The 21,319-nt window shown below is 44.6% G+C and overlaps 1 long non-coding RNA gene across 3 annotated transcripts in view; it reads right to left on the bottom strand.

Annotated features, from left to right (window-relative positions):
• The window catches only part of LOC115090972, a 63,247-nt gene extending 49,371 nt beyond the window's left edge, over window positions 1–13,876 (bottom strand). For all 3 annotated transcript variants that reach the window (XR_003856557.1, XR_003856558.1, XR_003856556.1), the window contains exon 1: window positions 13,342–13,876. This is a non-coding gene — a long non-coding RNA (uncharacterized LOC115090972). The remainder of the gene's footprint in view (window positions 1–13,341) is intronic.
• Between the last annotated feature and the right edge of the window lie 7,443 nt (window positions 13,877–21,319).

Here is a 21,319-nt window from a genome sequence, read left to right as displayed (position 1 = left end):
TCACTAGTAATTATGTAAACCGATGTGATACCCCTGGGTGAATATCGGTATATAAAAACAAATAAATAAATAAATGTAGGCATTTGTACCAATCTTATTTGCTGTGTTTTCTCAATAGGACATGCATTAGTGGTAAATTACTGTCTTTTCATAAGGAAGGCTATTGTGCCTGGTAGTAAAGGGAGTTTGTTTTGCTTTTACTGAGATGTTATCAGAATCAGAATATCTTTTTTGTATGGCGAGTTGTACAGGGTAATGCCCTAGTTCTGCTCTGCACTCATTGCTGGGGGTTGAGGGGATTCCTGTGGATGCAGAGTGCATGTTTACACTTAGCCCCGTGATGGTCACATGTTCAGTGTGTCACGCATGTGAGAACCATCTGTCGGGTGTGTCCCGGCTGAAAAAAGGTTGAGAACCACTGGGCTAGAGCACAAGGTTGGAGGTTGTCTCCTTGGATATCCAGCAAAGCTTCGTCACAAACACAAGGGATCCACCCTTTTTTTGGACCTATTTTAACTTCTTGGTATAAAAGTTTAGAGGCTACTAGTGTTTCTTCATCTCTACCACCTTTATCACCCTTCTGGAATAATCCAGATTTCCCTGATCACTTTAATTTAACGCATTTCTCTAAATGGAATAGCTGAGAATTTAACATGGTAGGCCAATCTTTTGATAAAGGGGAGACGAAGACTTTAAATCAATTGCAGAGTTCTGGGGGAGGGGATGCCCTTCCTGTTTTCCAGTATTTACAGATAAAAGGCTTTTTTTTACTCGCCCAACTGTCTCTGTGATCGAAAACTGACCGCATTTGAGCAATTGGCCACTGCTCCTTATCAGGGCCGAGGTCTTATTTCTAAGATCAATAAATTATTATTATCTGGAAAGAGTGATGCCCTGCAGAGGATCAAATCTAAATGGGAAAAACTGGTGAATCAGAATGTCTCAGATGAACAGCGGGGGGGCATAATTTTTTCTCGATTATCAAAAGGTAATTCTATTTGTGTTATCAGCCAGGAGTCCGGTTATAAAAATTTTGTAGCACTGGTATTACACTCCTCAAAGACTAAAAAAAATTAGGTTTATTAGAATGTGAAGCTTGCTGTTGGGAGTGTGGAGGAATAGCTTTTTTCATATTTGGTGGGAATGTACTGGACAGAAGTCCTCTCCTGAATGTTCAAGTTCACAAACATTCATCTATCCTTGGATCCTCTTGTGATTCTTTTAGGATTGCCACATGGAAAATGTTTACCTATTACAAAGGGGGTGTTCGCTTAATTAGTCATATGTTGGTGGCAGCGAGAAGGAATATCGTATGCCACTGGAGATCTTCTTCTGTTTCCCCCTATGGCAGAATGGATACGTCTGCTGTGGAGGGAATACACTATGGAATCTATTACTTTCCAATTATGGGATTTCTATTCACATGTACCAAAAGTCTAGGAACCCTTTTTGCTTAAGGTTGACCTGTTCCTTAAAGAAATGCATTGAATAAATTTCTTAATATCTGAACTAGTAGAATTTAATGTAGTCTGGTTAAGAATTCAGGCTAATTTTTAATTTACTTATCTTTATTATTAGATATGTACCTTGAGCTAGCTCTGTATCAATGTGTACCTGACAATGAGTTTGACTTTAAAAAGAGTAATGTGAGGATTATATTATGGTGAAAGAAAGGTTAAGAATTCTTGTGCCATATTATTTACTATATTGTAATTGTTGAATTGTAAATATAGGCTAATCTGGCAATCCTGTAATTTTTAATGTTAAAAATGTAATAAATAAAACAGTAAAAAACAAAACAAAACAGTAGATACAGCACACAATACCCAATAATTAACATAACAATAAAAAAAACCCTCACTATACCTGGGAACTTTTGATTTCCAGTCACCCTGAGATCACAGCCGGTGCAAGGTTATAGGCGCCCTAGGCAAAAATTACAGCCTACTGCCCCCTCCTCCCACTGGGGTCACACCCTCCCTACACACAAACAAAATTATGCATTTATAAAAATGTAACATAAAAAGGCATTTAAAGTCTTCAGAGCTAAATATATTATTTATAACATGCATATTATATTTACATGCACTGCTGTGGTGCCAACTAGAATAATGTGCAGAAAAAAGTAAAAAGGACACTTGGAATTGATATTAGGCTTATTGTAATGTTTGTTGGATTTGGGCTTGACCCTCAGAAACTCATGAATAAACTGTATTAAGATTATTGTGAACCTCCCATACAAAAACAGTACTAATTACCAGCACTCAAACAGTAATAACTCTTCTTATGAAAAAGCAACACTGCAAATATTACACCAGGCCCTAAAACACCAATACACCTCCTATTAGGAAAATAGAACAAGCCAGGTTTCTATAGATCTCTACACAGAAACTACAAACTAGCAGAATACCTCATTTTAGTCATACATGCAGAACACAGACAGATCTTCACCAATTACAGAATAAAGACACCATAAACTATAAATAGAAACATGTAGACCAGTGGTTCCCAACCCTGTCCTGGGGACCTGTCAGAAAGCTCTGTTGTTAAAGCTGGTATTTAGCAATCTGTAGTTATTTAGAATAGTTGTGGGTGGATCCTTGGACCAGTGGCAGGTGACCACGCCCTCGGGGGAAATCCCGAGAGGGACCACTGGTCAGGCTTAGTATAGGAGACAGACACACACTACCGTGTTTCCCCGATAGTAAGACACCCCTGATAGTAAGACGTAGTGGGAATTTTAGGGGGGTCGGCTAATGTAAGACATCTCCGAAAGTAAGACGTAGTGTTCAAAAAAAAATTATTTTTAAATACCTGTCGGAGGGCCGCGTGGGTCCAGGCGGCCAGCGGCGGGAGCCGGGTGGTCGCGTGTTAAATCTAGGCCACGGGCGGGTGGGCGCTTGTTCCCGGGGGGGGGGGGGGTGGGTGGACGTGCGTTAGTTCGAGACGGCCGGCGGGCGGCGGGTGGTCGCGTGTTACATCTAGGCCGGGTCGCACAGGCGCGCATTCATTCACTGCCGGGGGGGGCTGCCTTGGCAGCCCCCCCCGGCAGTGAATGAATGCGCGCACAGGCCCACAGCGCCTGTGCGACCCCTGCGATTCGGTGCTGGGGGCTGCCGGTGGGGGCTGCTTTCGGCGCTCAAGGCAGTCACATGCCGTGACGTCACAGCATGTGACTGCCTTGAGCGCCGAAAGCAGCCCCCACCGGCAGCCCCCAGCGCCGAATCGCAGGGGTCGCACAGGCGCTGTGGGCCTGTGCGCGCATTCATTCACTGCCGGGGGGGTCTGCCGGGGGGGGGCTGCCGAGGCAGCCCCCCCCCCGGCAGTGAATGAATGCGCGCCTGTGCGACCCGGCCTAGATGTAACACGCGACCCCCCGCCGCCCGCCGGCCGTCTCGAACTAACGCGCGTCCACCCGCCCCCCCCCCCCCCGGGAACAAGCGCCCACCCGCCCGCGGCCTAGATTTAACACGCGACCACCCGGCTCCCGCCGCCGGCCGCCTGGACCCACGCGGCCCTCCGACAGGTATTTAAAAAATTTTATTTTTTTTTTTAACACTACGTCTTACTTTCGGGGGATGTCTTACAGGTTTTTTCCAATATAAGACATACCCTGAAAGTAAGACATAGTGGGACTTTTTGGGGTAAAAAGAAAGTAAGACGCTGTCTTACTTTCGGGGAAACACGGTAGTTCTTTTATTAGACAAGATGGTAAACCACCAGAGGTGGCAGTAGTGAGCTGGAAGCGCCCGGCTGGGCTGTAGTCCCTCAGGTACTGGAACAGCGATCCCCAGGTGGCTGAGCTGTAGAGAAACTAAGAAAGTGAGTAGGCAGTATATGCAGAGTTCTGGAACAAGTCCTTGATGGTAACACTCACACAATAGTCTCTTGAGGCAGCCCAGGAGATGGTATGCATTAGGCCCTCGAGGAGCGAGTACCTGATCCCAGGGAAAGCTCTGAGAGATAGATGGAAACTCACTGATGTTGTAAGCAGCAATGACTTCTTAGCAGAAGTGGTATTCAGGAGCAAGTCCAGGACGTGGGCCCTTGAGGAGCGAGTACCGGTTCCAGACTGCGACCTGAAAAGAAAAAGAAAAAGCGAGGCCCCCGAGGAACGGGTACCTCTATTGAAGTCCAAGGAGGCAGAGTAGCTAGGGTTGAGGAGAGCGAATCCCATCCGCAGCAACCAGAAGGAAGCTAGGTAATCCAATCCCTTGCTAACTCATCTTGTTAGCGAAAACTGAGACCTTAAATATCTGGAACTGGTGACGTCATCTCAGGGGAGGCCCCTGAGGTTCGCGCCAACGCTGGTACATCAGTTGGGTCGCGCGTGCATGCCCTTAGGCATCTGGTCAACATCGCGGCTTGCAGCGTCGAGCTGGTCCGGGAACCCCGGAGGAGGACGGCCTAGAGACGCCGCAGCAGCTAGCCTTCCATCAACCCCGAAGGGAGTCGCCAATGAGGTAAGGTGGGTGGAGCAGAGATGTCGGGCAGCGACGGACACAACAGGACCCTATAACATGCAAATGTTCTCATGCATATTCATTGTGGATATCCTGAAAACCCGACTGGCTGGGGAGTCCCCAGAACAGGGTTGGGAACCACTGGTGTAGACAAAAACTGAACTGGAAACCACAAGAAGCCAGACTCTTTATGCAGTGCAATAATGGAAAAACAGAAACATTCTTCATTAAACAAACAATATCAAGAAATATAAATTGTCAAGAGTAAAACCATACTAATAAGAAGAATAAATATTTCATAACAGCTGACAAATAGAACATCCAGTAATTAAAAGTTATACAAATTTTCCAAATACCAATAAACTATTTAAAAACAGATACATCAGACAGCACCCAATAATTACAATTAAAAAAGATTTAAAAACCTCTCCTGCTGTTCCATACTTGGGACCTTTTGAATTCCAGATGCCCTGAGATTGTTGTGGATTAGCAGCAGGAGCATATGTACACACATGCTTGCTCTCTCATACATAAACACATATTCCCTGCCTCTCATACATGCACACACACACATTGACATGTTTTCTCTGTTATATATGCACACACATGCCCTCATACATGTACATACAGACGTGCTTTCCCTTTCATACATGCAAACACGTATGACCTCTCTCTCATACATGCACACACACGGACATGCCCTCTCATATACGCACACACATGCTCTCTCTCTCACACACACATGCTCCCTCCCTCACTGCTCCTCCCCTGGCAGCATAAGGCCAACAGTAAAAGCCTTGTTCTTCAGCCCCCGGTGCTCGTCCTTTCTTCAGGCCTGCAGGAAATGACACTTCTCTGCCTCCTACGCAGCTTCCTACAGCTGAGCAGGGACCGGGGCCGATGTTACGGCTTCCTGAGTGGGTGTGGCCACGCTGCTCAGCTGCTGCTGCTCTTCATTGCAGCGAGGCCCGGGCCAGTACCGCTTCTTCTTGCAGCAAGGACGCACCCTTGGCATCGGCATGGTCTCTCCTTCCCACCCGCGCGGGACTGTGTTGTGACGCTTTCTCTTCCAGTTGTGTGGGCAGGAAGAAGGAGAGGCCATGCTGATGCCGCCCCCCGATCAGTGGCACCCTAGGCGGTCACCTAGTTTGCCTAGTACTTCCATCAGCCCTGCCTGAGATTGTTGTGGATTAATGGGGGCAAGGGAGTACACAAACTTTATCCTCTCTCATAAACATGTATTCTCCAACACACTAGGGGCCGGATTTTAAAAAGGTTCCGTGCGTAAATCCAGAGTATTTACGCGCATAACCTGTCTTATGTGCGCCGGGTCTATTTTCAGAGGCCTCCGACACAGCGGCCATTTGCCGCTGTGTTGGAGGATCGCGTGCCAGCAGGCTGCCGGCGCACGCAACTTGCGCCTGCCCAGAGGCAGGCGCAAAAGGTAAGACAAAGGTCGGGAGGGGGGTCAGAGTAGGGCTGGGGGGGAAAAGGTTAGGAGAAGGGGTGGGAAGATCAGGCTAGGGGGAACAGGGGAAGGCAGTGCGGCTCGGTGCACGCAAGGTGCACAATTGTGCACCCCCTTGTGCGTGCTGACCCGATTTTATAATGGTGTACGCCTGCACACGCATGTTATAAAATCAAGCGTACACGTGTGCGCGCCGGGTAGCGCACGCACATGTACGCCCGTGCGCACCTTTTAAAATCTACCCCATAATGTATGTTCATTCTCACTCACACAACCACACACACACACTGGCTCACGTTCTCTTACATGTTTGCTCACACACACACACACTCACTTACTCTTCTCCCATTCCAGAATGCACAAGTGGCAGCAGCCTCCACCTTCAGGCCACACAGCTGACGGGACTCCTCTTTCTGGAGCACGGCATGATACAGCTCTTGCTCCTTTCTTCTGGCCATGCTGGCTGGCGCTGCTTATACTCCTTGTGGCCATGGCAATTGCACCTCCTTCTTGCCAACTAGGCAGGCCCACATGATACAACTTCCTCTTCCGGGCCCATGCAGGAAGGAAGAACAAGGATGTGCAATAGGCACAGTCCTGCCACCGCTGTTCCAACCATATAACTAGCACCCTGGGCAATTCTCTCCCACTCAACTCCCCATATATTCTTGCTCCCTCTTTATTTCCTTCCCTTTCCCCTCTCACTCATCTCTTCTACCTCACTCACACCCCTTTCCCTTTTCTTCCCTCTCACCTCCTCTCACTCACCCCTCAACCCTATCCCTCTGCTCTCACTCACTTCTTCCATTCCCTTCCTTCTCTCTCACTCGCCCCCTTCCCTTCCTGTGCTTCCTTTCTCCCTCAGGCTCTTCCCTCTCACTGACCTGCTCTCCCCTTCTGTTCCCTTTCTTTTTACTCACATCCCTTCCCCTTTCCTACCCTGGACAGCCCCCTTTTTCTTCTTGCCGGTTGGGTGTGGAAACCCCACCAGTACAACATCATTGGCGATGCTGCAATGCTCCTCCTCTGGTCCCCGGGGTGTTTGGAATCCTGTGGGTGCATCCTCAGTATGTGCAGCGGTGAGGCTCCTCTTCTGGACTGCAGGGGGTGGAAGCCACCAGGGCCATGGAAGAGTATCCTAGTGGTTACAGCAGTGGGCTATGAACCAGTGAAACCAGGGTTCAAATCCTGGATGAGAAAGATCTGCATGCACTGCCTCCATTGTATGCAAATCTATCTCATGCATATTCATTGTGGATATCCTGAAAACCTGGCCTGTTTGTGGCACTGGAAGACGGGAGTTCACCATCACTGAACTTAGGGCCTCATTTACTAAAGATTTTTCCCACAGACACAGAATGGAGGAAAAGTCTTATTAAATCCAGCCCTTAGATGTGAGCCTTCTTGGGAGAGGGAAATGCCTACAGTACCTGAACGCACTCCACTTTTAAGTGCCAAAAAGCAAATGTAAATCAAATAAATTCAATACATGTCTCTGGCAAGGTGAGGTGACCACCACAGGAGTGTTTCAGGAACACTTTTTCCTTCTCCAAAATGTAACTGCTTGAGCCTCATCCTGCCCAATGACAGAACTGCCCCTGCTTGACTTCCTTTAACAGCAATTAATCTTTATTTTTTAAAAATCTGTTGTTATTATCGCAGAAACGGGCCTGATAAGATAGTGGAAGCAGAAAAATTATATTAGTAGGAAGAAACAGTCTGGAAGGCCCAGAAGCAGATTTTGTGATTTTTTTTTATTTTTTTTTTTAAATCAGATGTAAGTCCGAGGAGCACAATAAAAGAAAAAAGAACTGCTTTCTGGAAAAGACACCTGCAAATGGGACCGTACCCAGCTTCTACTGGGGAGAACAAGGGTAAAAAATGCAAAAAAACCCAAAAAACAAAACAGGCGCGCAGCCCAGCAGCCAGGAACAGAAGCTGGGGGGGGGGGGGGGAGGGGCACGCGGGCCTGTCAGAGCCTTTCTTCGGTGACTCAGGCTCCTGCAGCCCTGCTTGAACCACAATCCAGCAAAATAAGGTGAAAGCGATCTGTTTGCAAAAGCCCTTCCCAACCCTAGCTCAGGGCCCGTGCAGCTTTCCCCATTGCTCTCTCCCCTCTCAGGTGCAGAGACCCCTGCTGCACTCCTCCCTGCTGTGCATGAAACCTTTATCTGCTTAGTCCTCTATCACCAGCTGCAGCTGTACATTATCCCAAGCACATTTCAAGGCATTTCTAACTTAACCCTTTCTTTGTTAATGCCTCTTAAATGCTTCTTGTTCGGTTCTAAATTGCACGTTTGCCATTTTAACCATTTTTTAAAACTTTCCGGAGCTAACATTCGTTTACCTTAACGCGTATTCCGCCAATCCAAGGGACCGAGCTCTCGGCAAATCACACAAGTCGTACAATACAAAACTGCAACAATGTTTAACATATAAACAAGACCCAGGCCTGAGCACAAACCCAAAACCTAATGAAAGAAACCTCATTTCTATAAAATGATACTCCTAAGTGATTAGCACATAAGAACGTAAAAAGTGACCAAACATCCATCAAGCTCAGGATCCTGGCTCCAGAACTGGCCAGTCCCTAAAAGTCGATCCAGTTCCTTGCCGCTCATTCCATATAACAATTGGTGAGTATTCCTCTGGATTCATCTGGTTAATAGCTATTTGCAGACTTTTCTTCCAGGAACTTGTCCAAACCCTTTTCTAACCCCAGCTATGCTACCGGTAGTTACCTTGATCACATCCTCTGGCAACAAATTCCACAGCTGGATGGTGCGTTGAATGAAAAAATACTTTCTCCAATTTGTTTTAAATCTACTACCTGTTAGCTTAAAGGACTACCTCCTGGTCTTACACTCCGTCATCTAAAACCTTTTCTCTCCCAACAATGACTTCAGATCAGTCCTCCAATTTTCTCCAACATAGACTACTGCAACTCTCTTCTTCTCAACTTACCTCTAAACACCATTCGCCCACTCCAGATCCTGCAGATACAGGATTGAATACAAAGTCCTATCCATCCTACATAAAATTATATATGAAGAACAAGAAAATTGGCTAAGCCCTACATACAATTACATACCCCAAGCAGAAACCTTAGATCAGCAAATAAGGGACTCCTAAAAACACCACCAATGCACTCAAATCAACTCACCTCAACCCAAAAAAGAGCAATCTCCCTTGGTAGCCCAAAACTTTGGAACTCCCTCCCGACTAAACTCAGAACTCAAGAAAACCTAAAAACCTTCAAAAAGGAGTTAAAAACGTGGTTGTTCAACAAAGCATACCAACTCACCCAATGAACAACACAACATCATCGCCCTCCAATCCAACTTCATGAATAAATAAATTAAATTCATCACGTCTAGGTTTTCATAAATAAGAAATGAAACAAAAAACTGAACTAAATCCTTACACATGTTATCCCCTATGCTTAATAACAGTTTGTACTTTGCATCTCTTGTTTAACCCCCCTTATCCCTGTAACCTTATTTTGTAAACCATTATGATGGCGTTATTTTGACATTTCCGAATGATGGTATATAAAACTCATTAAAATAAATAAATAAATAGTCCTAATGTTATCAGAGGGGGTAAAGAGCCATTTCCTATTTACCTGTTATACTCCACTCATGATTTTGTAGATCTCAATCATCTGTTCTCCAAGCTGAAGAGCCCTAACCTGTTTAGCCTTTCTTCATACGTGAGCTATGCCAGTCTCTTAACCATTTTTGCTGCTCTCCCTTTTCTAACTCCGCTATATCCTTTGTGAAATGGGGGTGACCAGAGCTGTACACAATACTCAGGACACAACCTTCATCTGTACATTATGAGGGCTGTTTTATTCTCCATTCCGTACTGAATAATTCCTAGAATTCTGTTTGCTTTTTTTGGACGCCACTGCTGCACACTGAGCTGAGGACTTCAGCATACTGTCTACAATGACTCCTAGAGCCTTTCCTGGTGGTTACTCCTACTGCAGAACCCATCATTATGTGTCTAAAATAAGGGTTATTTTTCCCTATGTGCATTATTTTGCACTTGTCCACATTATAGTTAATCTGCTATTTAGATGCCCAGTTCTCCAATCTCACAAGGTCCTTCTGTGGTTCCCCGCAATCTGTGTTTTAACTACCCTGAATATTTTTGTGTCATCTGCGAATCTGATCACTTCACGTGCCACGCCCCTTTCTAGATCATAAATGAATTAAGTTGAACAGCACGGGTCCCAGGTCACTCCACTATTCACCTTTCTCCACTGGGAAAACTGACCATTAAGTCCTCCTCTTTATTTCCTGTCTTTTAACTGGTAATTGATTCACACTGAGACAACGCCTCCTATCCTATTACTTTTCAGTTTGCTGAGGAGTTTCTTATGAGGGACTTTGTCAAACGCCTTCTGGAAATCCAAATGCACTACAATGCCTGGCTCTGCTTTATTGACATGCTTGTTTACACTTTCAAAGAATTCTAGTGGGTTAGTAAGGCATGCCTTACCTTTCTCATTAAGCTATATTTATTTATCCATATGACCAGCAATTTTGTTCTTAGTTATGGCTTCCACAATTTTACCAGGTACAGATGTCAGGCTCGGGTCACCTCCGGAGCTTTTTTTTTTTTTAAATCGGCGTTACATTTGCCACCTTCCAGCCACAACGGTTAGCTCCATATTGTGAAGCAAGCCAGCAGAAGCTAGGGTCCAAATGCCTCACCCAAGAGTGAAATCCTACATTTTTATGTACTCTGCTCCTCTCTCACGCGAGCCCACCATGAGTTCTTTACACATCCACCTCCAAATATTTGCAAGTTTTGCATCAGTGAGATAAAGATCTGTCTACAGAGGGGATCGGCTACGATATTTTGTCATTTCCCTATTCATACTACAACAATGTGAGCAAACAGGAAAGGGGATTTCACTAGTTAAACTGTCAATACTAGAAGATAATTTAAGCAGGTATTTCTGCAGGCTGTAAATTGATTGTGAGGCACATTTGTGTACAGCGCATTGTTTATTGCAGACTAAAAGCAGTTTGGAAAGTGCATAAGAGGTCAGGGGCATAACTAACTAGTCTGGAGCACTAATAAAATGAATGTATCAGGTAAGGCAGAAGCATAAGTAATTACAATGTAAGGATAGAAGAAGGCCTAGCACTGTCAGGAATCCTACAATTACTCCTCAAGAAAAGATTGCTTAGGCCAAACTATTTAAAAAATGGCCTGAATTGCACAGATAAGCCAAGGACTACAAAGGCAATATACAGTAGTGCTATGTAACACTGCGGCATCTGATTATCCTATAGAGACTGGCCAAAGAGTCGATAATTACATGGAATAAATACATGGATAATTATTATATTATAACGCTGGATAATTACATGGAGTTGAGTACATTCTGTTTGAAATATAGTATGTCCTTATACAATATAACATCAAAACTGTTCTATGGAGCCCTTTGACCTAAACATTCCAGAATAAAAGTGAGTGGAGACCAACGCCTGAAAACCATCAGAGAGCAGCACAGCATTTGGCTGTGCACCTCTCTGTTTTAAATGCCCCTACCTAAATCCACTGCAATAAGGCATGCAGGCTGCCGCATGTCTCTCCTCCAGGCTCTGTTTTCTAACAGGAGGTGCTCAAGAAACTGGCCCAGCTTCACAATTAGCAAAACTATTTGGACACTTTATTTATTTAGTTTCCTGCTAAATGAGTGGTTTTATCGGTAGCTGGGATTTTGAGATTGTACATGGATCCAAAAAAAAAAAAATATGTTGGCCCGTGGCTGAGATTAGTGTGCAACTGAATCCAATGGTCAAACGTGAGCTTTGCTTGCCTTTGGGAAACAATTGCTTGTTACATTCTGTAGTCTATTAAAATGTTACCAAGGCCTGACTCTTAAGCTCGTGAAAACCAAACAAACCCCATGCTCAGACACTGCCCACTGAATTGTAGCACTGCTCTGCTCTACCTACGGCACCAGGATGATATACCCCTATACTCTTTAGGAGTGTTCCTGACCAACAGCATCATTAAAATCCCATTTCCAGTTAACTTGCGTTAGGAAAATATAAACTGGGCCTGCCTGTTGGCTCAGTGGCAGCGTTGCCTGCTGTCATGTGGAGGACCCGGGTTCAACATCAGGTCAGACCTTTTGTTTAATGGGTCAAACTATTCGGTAGAAGGCAGTTTCAGTGACAACCATTGACCAGACTTAGGGTGCATGTATGTTGGGCTCCGAAGGATGCTGCAGCCTGTGGCCCCTGGGCAAGGGCCATCAAGGCATTGGCTGAGCCAAGTAGTGAGAGCACGGGGAGGTAATACAAATACGGGGAAACCTCTGGGTAGTCGTGAATGGCACCACTGTCCAATGGAAACAAGTTCCGATTGAGCTGAAAATCCAAAAAAAAAAACAGAAAGAAAATGCTGGACCAAAAATACAATTTTGAAAAAAAAAAATGTACCTAATATATTACTGCTGCCTCATAATATAATATATATATTATGGTTTATATATTACTGCTGTCCCATAATGCAATTCATTGAAAAGATTCTGATTAGGAAGAAAATCCAGATCAGACTTGAGCTTTGTACCTCTCTGAAGTAAGTTTTTCCAATTAATTTCCGAAAAATAAAACATTGCAAAACCCCTGCCTTATATAATTCAACCAACCAAGCCAACCTCACAAAGTGGATAAGCTCTTTTGTCAAGGGAATAGTAAGCCAAGCTGCTTTTTTTCCATCTAGATATCCACCGTTAAGTAGTACCAAAGCCAGATGCTATGTCCCAACATCTTCTTGACATCCAAGGCTTACAGATTTTGTAGTGGAAGGTCCTGCGAGCTGAGAACTGGGACTTTGTAGGCCAGTTGGAAATTAAACCTCATCTCGCCCGCAAAGACCCAACTCCAAACTCACACTGTCCACAGCCACTCGCCCTGCAAGTTATGCCTTGAGCTCATGCTAAACAAGCGACAGCGCTGACCCTTTGATTTCTTCTTCTGTGCCACTATATTATGACAAGATATTATAATTTTCCTCAAATTATAATATCTTGCAAACTTGATTTTAAAACAGGTGCCAATACAACCAGGATAATCCCTGAAAGGGTTAAGAACAATAAAGAAAAAAAAAGTTGGGTGTGCTCCCCAGGAAATGAGTGCATTCTGTAGCGCGTTAACCTACCCTACCGCACTGAACAGAGGAGCAGGGTCACCAGCAGGTACAGTTTTACCCCATTCCAGCTGCAGCGCTCTGGGAAAACCCCCATGCAAAGCCAGATGTGGCCTTTACACCATGATCCATTTGCATTTGGCTATATTCTGAAACTGACACAAAATTAACCCCCCCCCCCCCCCCGAAAAAGAAAAAAAAATCAAATTATATTTCACATCTGTATGGCGTTACCTTATGCTGTATCGTGTTACATGACCCGGGCTTTTTTGTTAAGAGAGAGAGAGAGAGAAATGAGTTGTTTTCTTCCTCCATGGCAGATCTTCTTCTGTATTAGACAGAACTGGACGCAGAACTAAGTCGAGAGAAAGTGCCGAGATGACTTGGTTCCAAAAAAAACCCCCATTCGATTAAAAAAAAAAAAAGAAAAAGTATAAATCTTGTATTCATCACGTCGATATTTTTTTTCCTCTTTGCCCTTGTAAAGTGGTGCAACAGAGACGTTACAACATTTTGCACTGGCTCCTTTTTCAATGTAGAAACTCTGTAACACTTTACCCATACCAAAAAAAAAAAAAAGGAGACAGAGACAAGCGGTCAATTGCAACATAAGTCCCGATTCAGCCCGTCCAAGTGGGAGAAAAATATCCTGGAAAGTTTACCAGGGCGGCCCCACGTGTTCGTGACACATCCAGGGGGCGATCCGTCGGGATTCAGATGGACACCGCTGAAATCCGAGAGGACCCTCTTCCAGCGAAGCCCCCCTCCCCCCAGACCCCCCCCCCCCGGAGTTAGCTCAAGTTAGCCGGGCACCATCATCTGCACCGTCCACATGCCACAGCCCCGTGTTTTGGAAAACTGTCACAAGATTTGAGAGAGACAGAGGCAAAAAGCTACTGATCCGGCCCATGCACTGCTCCTCAGTCTTGATCCTCCTTTGTTTCCAGTGTCTTTTCTTTTTTTCTCACTTCGGTCTGTTCGAGTTGCACCGTCTGAATAAAATCTAGGTGGGTTTTCCATTTTTCTGGGAGAAGTGACAGGGGTCCCTCTAGTGGACAGATGTTTCCGGCAGCTGGCTAATGCTGAATGAGCTTCTTAAACAGTATACGCCGCCAAGGGACCCCGTTTCTTCCTTTGCGGATCCTGTAGGGCTGTGGTTTTCTCTGGATGGAGGGACTGGGGCTTGGGGGTGACAGGATGTAGGGAGATGCAGATTCTGACACCAGGGAAGGCGGACACTGTGATAAAAGTTACTTTATAAAATGAATGGCAGCTATATGTTAATTAATCTCATGCTGGGAGGTTTACAAATCCCTATTCCAAAATACACAAAATATAAACCTAAAAAAGAAGTGTGCAATGGGACTATCTACTCAAATTGTTATATTTTCCTTATAAACTAGTTATTATAAATAGACTTTTAAGCATAGGAATACATACAGCGTGGACAACTGGAATCATTTACAAAAATAAATCATGAAGTCGATACTTATGCTGTGGTGGCTTCATCCCTAAATCCCCATCAGTGGCACTGAAAGGGGCACATAGGGTCCCAGTGAACTTGTCTAGATGGTATATTTCAAAGCACATCTGACAAACCATTATGTAAAAAAAAAAAAAAAAAAAAAAAAGAAAGATCCTTGTCAGGCCAAAGGTGAACACAGGGCAATGTCCCTAGAAAGAATTTAAATTAGGCCAAGTTGGTTGCAACTGCAGATGTTTTCTTTCTGTTATGTAGACTTCCTGTGTGTCCTCAGTAGAGTTAGCAGGCATCCAACAGCTAGAAGCAGCCATCACAGCGATACTTGGAATAAACAGCGCTGAATGGATACACATAAGAGACACAGCCCTTGTTCTCTGGAGCTTAACAATCTAGTATCATTTGCAGGAACATTTTAAACACATACGGGCCGACCCCGTTTGGCCGCGCATTTTCGACGCGCTATTTTTACTCCTTATACAGTAAGGGGTAATAGCGCGTGGAAAACGTGCGGCCAAGCCCCCGAAACTAATAGCGCCCGCAACATGCAAATGCATGTTGATGAGCTTATTAGTTAATCCCGCGCGATCCAGAAAGTAAAACGTGCAGCCAAGCCGCACATTTTACTCTCAGAAATTAACTCCTGCCTCGGAGTGCCGGCTCTCCCGCGCACTTTACTGCATCGGCCCGAAAATTGGCTGGTTCTGGTTGAGTTCCACCAGGTGAGTGATATTATTAGACACAGACTCTGCTTTCTAAAACCAGATCTAAGATTATGGCATCCATAGCAGATGACCTGGGGCATCAGGTATTACCCCCGGAGATCAGACAGCAGCAGGGAAAGTCCCAGTTTTGGGGCGCCTTCAGAATTTGGCACCCTAGGCTTATGCCTATGTGAAATATGCCTAAATCTGGTCCTACCTGCACTATCTCTGGGTCAGGAAATCGATAATTATATGTAAATACAAGATTAGAGTTACATTTTGTGCCTTCTTCTAAATCAACACAAAATAATTAATCAGGCATAATAATTAAAAGGTCAAGCTTGATAGACTTCATATCTCCTTTTTATAGTTATGGTATCATCCAATGGAGAGGTCACACATTCATCAGCAATCCCTTGCAATGGAGGAGGATGGTCCTCCATAATTGTCCTATTTTAATTGTGTATTTGACATTTTACTGTAAACCGATGTGATGTTTCCTACGAACGTCGGTATTTAAAAACGAATTAAAAAAAAAATAAAATAAAACTGTGGGTCCTGAAGATGGCTGCCTGATGAGTCTGTGTATTAGCTTTACTATAAGTCTCATTGTTAATTGGTTTTATTCTAATTGAGTACAATCATATTTAACTCTGAAGATGCTACACAGGTTAGACAATGTGGAAATTTTGACCAGAATATGGAACTGATCCTTGTTCCCAAACTGCCAAATATTTCACATAAAAATGTTCTCTCCTAAACTGTCTACAAGATGCTTCACCTGGGAATATTCATAAATGTAGAACACTAGGGAGTGGTATGAATCAGGCACGTTGTTTCCACTGGCGCAGACCACAGTGTGCCCTTCCTTACTCTCACTGGATGAACAGAATTCAAAATCAGGATGGAAATTAGAAGAGGTGACTGATTAAAGATATAAAGTTAAAAGATCTTGGGCTGCAAAATAGGTTTGCTCAGTCTAATGGCAGATGATAATCGTGAAAAGGCCAAATACAGATAGAAAGGAAGATAGAAACAGTGGTGACTTTCTGCTTTTTCAACTTGCTTCCTGTTCCCTCATTGGGGAAAAAAAGTGGAGTGTGGAGGCTGGTGACTTTCTTGATTAATTGTGTTTTTCTTAGAAAATGACCATTGCACAGAAACAGAGAATACAGTGACAGGAAAGGACCTCCAGGCCTATCGAGTCAATCTGATGCAATAACCAGGTCAGGCGGAAATCCAGTTCTGGGCTTGCTTCGGCCTCCCATGCCTCCTTTGATTCCTTCTTTCTGCGCTGCCTTACTTCTTAAAATGTGAGCAAAAGGAGTACAAACGGAAAATACATCTGCATTTTTTTTTTTAGCGCCAACAATTGTAGGACTTGGCTCCAAAGAAGGAAAAGAGCTATTCTGCATCCGTTTAGGGACTTAGCAAACATGTTCTGAAAAACAGGACTGGTCTTTGAAAGGTCTGACAAGCAGTTGCAGTAAGGACCACCCTATATTTTAATCATTATTTCAGGTTTCATAATGATAATTGCTGGCAGAGGCTATCACACACACCAGGGATGCGACTCCAGAAAATGCTCCAATCCAGAGGTCTGCAGCAGGACCCATGCAGCTATCCTTCCTGGCACGCACTCTGCCCAGTTACTTGAAACTCAGCAGAAGCCTGGGAAACAGAGCCGTAGGACCATGCATTGCGGTACAATAGAAATGGCAATATGTAGATTTTATGTAGCATTTCTGCTTTGCAGGCAGAAGTCTCTATTCAGCAGAATTCCTCAGCTGTGTATGTGGCCGACTCCTGGTATTTGCTTTCTTTATGCTGTTCAGCTCCATCCTATAACGATTTCAGTCCTGTGCATAAATTTTTGCACACCTCCCAGTTTTGCAGCATAGATGCCTGACTGATTAGCACGCAGGGTACCATCCGGTATCTCACACACACTTCAAAGGTACAAGGCCTCCTTGCTACTGTTATGTGCCTGGATCGGTACTCGGCGTCAACAGGAACTCACATGCGATGAGGAAAAAAGCGCAGCTGACGATTTTAGAAGTTAGCAGGGGAACAGGGCTTGTACTTTCTTTCTGAATCTTAACGTGTTCACTACGAGTTAATTTTCAAAGCAGCTCTGTGCGTAAAATTAGATATATATGCGCAAATGTAGCTTTTACTCCTGTATATGCTATTGTAGGTTCATCAAAAGCATGTGTATACTTTCGGTTTCGCATACATTTGCATATGCAAATAAGGGGCGATCTGGAGCATTCCAGGATGGGGCCCAGAGTTATGTACGTAAATTGCTATTTTATAAGAGATGTATGCAACTACATTTGGCAACTTATTTGTACAATTTTACACCTGCTAATTAACTAGCGCAAATGATATCAGACTCGTCTGTTGTCCGCTTTTGTTGTCTGGGAGGTCGGGGTGAACAGATGAAGAACTACAAGGGCCTCAATGACCTGGATAAAAGACTGAGTGAACTGATGGAGGTGTCGGCAAACTGGGTGATTTGAATTACACACCCATGTTTTAAAATTTACTGACTTCCACGTATAAATCAGGCTTTAAGGCGAGCGAGATATATTTATTCTCGTGCAAACCATACGCGCGTATGTTTATAAAATAGGTCAGAAATGTATGCCCTTTCAATGCATGTATTTGCGCAGAACCAAACCTATGTGCATATGCTGGGCGGGGTTAGGGTGGCCAACTGACCGGTCTTGAACCGGACAGCCCGGTTTATAAGCTTGCTGTACAGTGACCGGTTACAATGGGCAACTGGACACTATAAAGCACAGTCAAGCAAGCCCTATACTATCGCATGGCATCTCAAGAACCAATCAGCTGGCTTAAATAGGGCCTACTGACGCAACCACAGAGTTGGAAATAAAGAAGTAAGCTTTGACTGACCGCATGCTCCTCATCCCGACTCCGCTGCTGCTGCTGCTATCGCTGCTCTGCGTGCCGGCCAGTGGCATACTGGGGGGGGGGCAGGGGGGCAATGTCCCTGGGCGCAGGGCCATAGGGGAGGGTGCTGACGGCCAAAATGGAGGCCCATGCTGCCGCTGATGGACCGCATCCAGCCGGCAGCTAAGCAAGGAATTACTGCTGTGTTGTGTGCCGGACGCACACAGCAGGAAGATCGGCAGGGCCGTGGTGGAGCTCATCTCACCACGGCCAGAAGAAAAAGGTCATGTCCAAACCTGCAGATGCTCCTCCTCCTTCCTACCTGCGCGGCCCCGGAAGAAAAATGTTGCCGGAGCCATGTGGGCAGGAAGGAGGAGCAGCAGCGTCGGCTACATACAGAAGAGAAGCAGCGTTTATGGACCGCTACAGTTCCGACATCGCGGTGGCCCGAGAAGAGGAAAAGGCCCAGTAGCAGGGCTGCCTTGGATCCCACGTCGTGGCGGCCCAAGGAGGCCTGGCAGGAGGGCCACCGCAGATCCCATGTTGTGGCGGCCCGAGAAGATCAGGGCCACCACAGAGCCCATCCCGCAGCAACCCATGAAGAGGAGGCACAGAGGCAAGAGAGAGCTGAGGGCCTGTAGTGTGTGTACGAGAGTCTGGTGTGTGTATGAGAATTGAGAGATTGTGTGTGTATTATGTGTCTGTGTATAAGAGTGAGTTGAGAGATTGTGTGTGTCTTATGTGTCTGTGAGTTGAGAGATTGTGTGTCTGAGTGAGTTGAGACTATGTGTGGGAGTGACAGCATAAGAGCCTCTGTGTGTGTGAGAGACAGCATGTGACAGTGAGAGCCTGTGCTTGAGCAAGACAGCATGTGGGAGTGAGAAAGCATGTGTGTGAGACAGCATGTGCAAGAGAGACAGTGTGTATGTATGTATGAGAGAGAGCATGTGAGAGTGAGCTCTGTATGCATGAGACAGCATGTGAGTGTAACAGCCTGTGTATGTGTGTGTCAGCATGCATGTGCATAAGAGAGCATGTGAGAGACAGTGAGAAAGTGTCAGCAAGCATATGAATGAGACTGTGTGAGGGTCAATGTGTATGTGTGAGCATTCCTGCTTCTTAATCCAGCTTTGATTGAGCCTGTGTGTGAGTGATCATGTGTGTTAGAGAGTGTGGGTGTGTTATATGAGAGAGAGAGGAGAAAGTCTGTGCACACCCTCCACCCCCGACTAATGTGTGATAACTTATTTGATTTTATATTCCCCCTTTCAGCCACTTCAAAGTGGATTTCATTCTCAGGATGACTGTAAAAAAAAAGTTCCCAAGTATGGGGAATGGAGGATTGTTTTTAATCATTATTTGTTTTCAATTATTAGGTGTTAATTGATATGAACCCTGTTTTGAAGTATGTTGTCGGTGTTTAGCAATTTTTAAGAAATGCGTTTTTAATTATTGGATGTGCTATTTGTCAGCTGCTTTGAAATATTCTTTTTATTAGTATGATTTTACTATTATTTTTTATTTTTCTTGAGTTTATGGTTTGATGTTTTATGAGGAATGGTGATGTTTCTGTTTTTCCATTGTTACACTGCATAGAGAGTTCGGCTTGTAGTGTCCAGTTCATTTTTTGTCAGCACACTTTCTATTTATTCTTCATGATCTCTTTGTTTGTATTTAGTGAAGATCTGGCTGTGTTCTGCATGTTTGATCTAGGTATCTATTCTGCTAGCATGTAGTTCCGTTTATTTACTTTCTAGATAGCTTTTAGATCCCTACTCCTGAAAAGAAGCTCGACATGGTCTGTTTTCCTTATAGGACGTGTATTGCTGTCTTAGGGCCTGGTTTAATATGTGCAGTGTTGCTTTTGTAGGGTTGTTACTGTTTGATTGCTGGCAGTTAGTCCTGTTTTGGTATGGGAATTTACTATATTGTAATGGTAATTGTTTATTCATAAATTTCTGAGGGCTAAGCCCACACCCAATGCATGTTACAACAGGCCTAAAACCATATGGGCTCCAAGTTGCATGATATGAAAAAATGCAAATTGATGCAAAAGAGGGGGAGGGAATAAACACTGCCCTCGGTCCTCAAGTGTCCAGTCGTGATTTGTGGAAGAGTTGGCAACCCTAGGCGGGGTAGACATATGCATATTTTATAACCCGATACGCACAGGTTATAAAATACTGTAGGTGTCTATATGGGGCCAGGCGGAGATCTTTGAAAATAATTACCCTCCGAGATTTCTTTTTTTTTTTCACTCCGTGGAGCTCTGGATGGTGGAGACGTCTGCGTCAGCCCAATGCAATCAAACTCCATTCGTTCCTTGAACGTCCCATCTAATCAACAAATTTGAGCTTGAAAGGAACTTATGCTAGCTCAAGTTTCCCCACTAGCCTTAAGGTAAAATAAGGCTTCAAACAATGTGCTGTGGACTGACCTGCCTCGGATGGATTGGGACGGTTCCTTTTTTTTTTTTGTCCAAACCCTCTGTGCAGAAAAGAAAACATTTTCTGTTCGACGGCAGTAAAAGGCTAGGGCTTGGCTGCAGGGAGAGACAAGTCTGGGCGAGCTCCCAAGAAGTCTGTGTCACACTGACTTCGGATCGATGTGTGTGTCTGGAAAGTCACCCTTTTGATCTGTAATTTTTCCTTTTGACATATGGAATACTTCACAGTCAAACCTCAATTAGTACATTAAATTCCCAGCGTGATGGAACTGGGCATCCTGTTACTGCAGGAAACATTGCCAACATTTGCACAAAAAAAAAAAAAAAGTGGTGGGGAGCGAGGTGGTGGAAGGTGGGGGTGGGGAGGGCGAGTGGGACTTGCCTTAATTCTTCACTGGAATGCTTGGCAGTTTAAGGAAGGAGACAGGAAATATTGTAATCTTTTCAATTAAAAAAAAAAACAGTCTTCTTAAAGGAAGGAAAGTTGCAAATTAAGCTTTAGCTACTGTATTTGTTCACTTCCAGGCTTTGGAGCTGAGATCTGTTAATTTAATTGAGGTTCTAAATATAACGCACTGTAACACATTTAAAATGTGTGGAACACATTAGTGTTCCCCCTGTATGAAAAGCATTATTTGAATTCCCTTACTTTGCAGGCTGTGCATG

This window comes from Rhinatrema bivittatum, chromosome 4 (genome assembly GCF_901001135.1).
Source record: "Rhinatrema bivittatum chromosome 4, aRhiBiv1.1, whole genome shotgun sequence".
NCBI lineage: Eukaryota > Metazoa > Chordata > Amphibia > Gymnophiona > Rhinatrematidae > Rhinatrema > Rhinatrema bivittatum.
The sequence above is the reverse complement of the archived record's forward strand: the minus strand, read 5'-3'. Positions and strand labels throughout refer to the sequence as shown.